Raw genomic sequence first — 3,816 nt, forward strand, 5'->3', positions numbered from 1 at the left:
TCTGTTGCTCTTTACTAAATCATCATTCATCAGAATATGTAACATTACTTCAGGTTCAACTTCTACATATAAACCTGTGTAAGTTTATAGAGATCTCTAAAGTTTGAATACAATTTTGATTTGAGTCACCTAGAATCAAACTGCAAATTAAGAAATATGGAATTAAAGAATGTTCAGTGCAGAATTTTGCAGGAAATGTGATAAACTGCTCGCTTGGTGTCAAACTAGAACTTATCTGCCTTAAATTTAGTTTGGGGTCTAACTGTACTAGTTTTTCTTCTTTTCTAATAAATCAGATTTTTGGATAAAGTGCAGTTTTGATTCTAGATAACTCATTTTTTTAGGATACTATTTTATAATCCCTTTCACTCAATATATCTTATTAACATTTAATTAACTACAGTATTTTACTGATATATTCTTAATGCGAAGACTGGTACCTTCTGAATTCGTGCATTATTTAGAGTTTATCAGAAAGATTATTTACTTTCATAAAATGCATGCAACTTGCCAACTTTTTCATCATATGCACAAGTACGTGTAATGAAGAACCGTAAGAAAATTTTTATCTCATTATTGCAGGGTTTTTATTCATCCCATTTTCAATTTTTCTCAATTAATTTAATTGCCAATTCTCTAAGATATGTAAATATGTATATATTTATGTAACGTAAATAGTTTACGTAAGGAATTACAACCTTTCCTTTCTGATTAAATATAAATGTGTAGGCTTATTGTAAAATGAAGTTCAAACAATTAAGTACCAAAGTGTAAAATGTGAGCATATTTTATTGTGAATCTAAATTAAATAACAAATGATTGAACAATCTCTCTATTCATGCTTCAAATAAGTAAAAATAAATTATGAATGTAGGTTAAACAGGTTTATGACGCATGACTTATACTAAAAGTAATATAATTAGAAGTAAATAAATACGAAAATATTTGATATCAATATGACCCTGCTATTTAATGCGGATATGAATTGCTATAGCTGGATGCTTTGTGATGAGAACTGCCTTCTTCAGCTTTGTGGATTTCCACCTTCTTCTCGTGATGGATGGGGTAAATGGCGTGACCTGCTCTGTGCACATGAGCGTGGAATCTGGTGTGTTTGTCAGTGTTGTAGCATACAGTGCAGATGGTTCCGTCAGGTTCCACCAACATGTAGTGACCCTCGACTTTGTGGCCATCTCGTTTCTCAGCCTGTTCCATGTGATCATGAGTGTGTGGATCCTTTACTCCATACTTGAATTCATACTTTGGGTGTGTCTGTTAAAATTAAAACAGAAATTAAATATTCCATTTCCGACCAGAATAGGTCAATATCACTGATTTGATAATTATGTTAAATGTATTATGGAGTGTACTTACGTGATGTTCTTCGTGATGATCATCAGCAAGGGAGAGAGAAAAGACCACCAGCAAGACGACAGCAATCTTTTTCAGAAAAAGAAATTTGCATAAGTGACGTAATAAAAGATCAACGTAAAATTGACAATTGCTTAATTTTTAAATTCCTCTTTTGATATTACTGCACTCCAGAATAAAGAAAACATAATAATTTATAAAGTTACTCGATAGATAAGATAATAACTGCCTCCCATTGGAGGTAGTCCAGAAGGACTCAGTATACTCTCCTACATGAATTTTACAATATTAAATGTTTACATAAATTTTGTAGAAAGAAAATTAAAATAAACATATATGAATATAAAGTGAATAAAAAAAAATTAAACAGAGTGAATATGATGACTCAGAATTTGGCAAGAGCGTTTCAAAACTGAAGTTATGATGTCAGTAGTAAGTGTCTGTGGTAGTTCAAAAGTCTTCCTGAAGCTTTCAAAGAACTTGGGAATCACACCACGAGCTCCAATAAGGAGACCAATCACCTCAATGTCTTCAAGCTGGTATTTTGCTTTGAAGTAATCAACTGTTGGCAGATAAATGTTGATCTTTTCTTTATTGACATCCTCCGGCTGGCTACTCCCCGTTTCAATCCTTATGGTAGGATCAATTATATATCCTTTCTTGGTAGTCTGGGAATACGCTATGATGTCAATACGTCTAGAGGAGCCATTAGTAGCAAGGCAAAAAACTTCCTCTTCTACTATCCAAGACTTTTTTCTTAAAGCAGTTGCAATTAAGGATCGAACATGATGGTGTCTGGCATTTCGGAGGAGTAAACCTCTGTTACACTGACCTTGGACGTGGACAAGGGTTTCAGTCTCCGGGCAGCCATGTCTGCACCGGGATCCGTCCAAAGAGCAACCTGGTACTCCTCTAACTGCTGCTAAATTGGCATTCATTTTGAGGCATACCCATTCAGATGTAGATAGTCCAGACTTATTAAAAATCCAGGCATTGGCTTTAGGTACTTGGCTGTACAGTTCTACACCTCTGTCTCTTCCAGGCATTACTGAAGCTTTCCTTTGTCAAAATAATATGTGCAAGAACACAAGTCACTGAAAAATGTGGATCTGTTTGGATGCCACCAATAAAGTTTAGATACGAATAACAGTTGTTAAATCTATATTAAAATTAATGTGTGCCAATAGGAAAAAAAAATATTTTGTACTGTACCATTCAGTTATGAATTAACAATTCTTAATAATTGAAGAGCAATAAATTTTCCAACATGAAATTATTATCTGGTACAGTACAGGCTATGCTTAAAGGAGTCTTATTATAATATGATTACGTACAATTATCGTACTTTTGAAGGCATTCCGAAAGAACTGTTTAATTCGAAATTCATTGGAAATAAGGCTGAAACTTAGCTTCATCATAGCTGTAAGGAACAGTTAACTCCAATGTGTTGATTATAGTATGCTCGATAATATATAAGCTGCCTTTATATATCAGAACCTACTGTAAATACTTTGCGATACGAAATCTGGTCACCCTTGAGGAACTTAGGTAATGTATTGTCTTCACTGTGCTTGTAGGAGTGACGTTACAGTCTTCCGGAGACAATAACACACAGCATTGCGTAATATATGTTTATGACTTTAGAAATTCTTTATATAAAATACTTCTACCATTCTTTGTAATAGACGTACAAGTAATATTGCATATTAATATTTTGTGTCGTATTTCTTTTAGCAAGAAACTTTTTTTTTTTTTTTTTTTTACGAAATAGATGCAATTAGTGCACTAGAGGCTAGACGATGTTGTGAATTTTTCTATGTAGAATTAAAATAAAACAAAGATGAAATATTGAGAAAAGCGAAGATGAAGAAATAAACAAAAATGAACCAAGAACAAACAATAAACAAAAATTTAAACTACGAAGAAGAAAATGATTCAACATATGAGTAAGCAGGGGAACAATTGAATTGAAAAGTACGGAAATAAAGAAACTAGTGAACAAAAAATAAACGAATAAATGAGCAAACGTACAGAGAAAAAAATAAAATAAAAATCAATATACGTCAATGCTAAACCTGATATAATTTTAAGATACGAGACTTTTAGCTAAATCTAAAATCTTTCTTATAATTCTACATTTCCCTAAAGTATCTTGTGTCTTTCCTATATAAATTATCAAAATCATGGTCTGATTGTGCTATATTACAGCTCCGAAATTCTATACATGCATTGTCTCCCCATTAATTCAGCGAAGGCCAGAAATAAGAGACTACATTATATTTTCAGATCGTAACTTCCTTTGATAATTCGTATGCAATACTATGTACAAAAAAAAGGAAAATAGACTGCATATTTTTTTCCCACTAGTGACTGAATAATCTAACTCAGTGTCTTCCAACCATCGTGACACTGCCCAATATCGGATCATGGAAATTTTTAGACCGA

This window comes from Periplaneta americana, chromosome 5 (assembly GCF_040183065.1).
Source record: "Periplaneta americana isolate PAMFEO1 chromosome 5, P.americana_PAMFEO1_priV1, whole genome shotgun sequence".
Taxonomy (NCBI): domain Eukaryota; kingdom Metazoa; phylum Arthropoda; class Insecta; order Blattodea; family Blattidae; genus Periplaneta; species Periplaneta americana.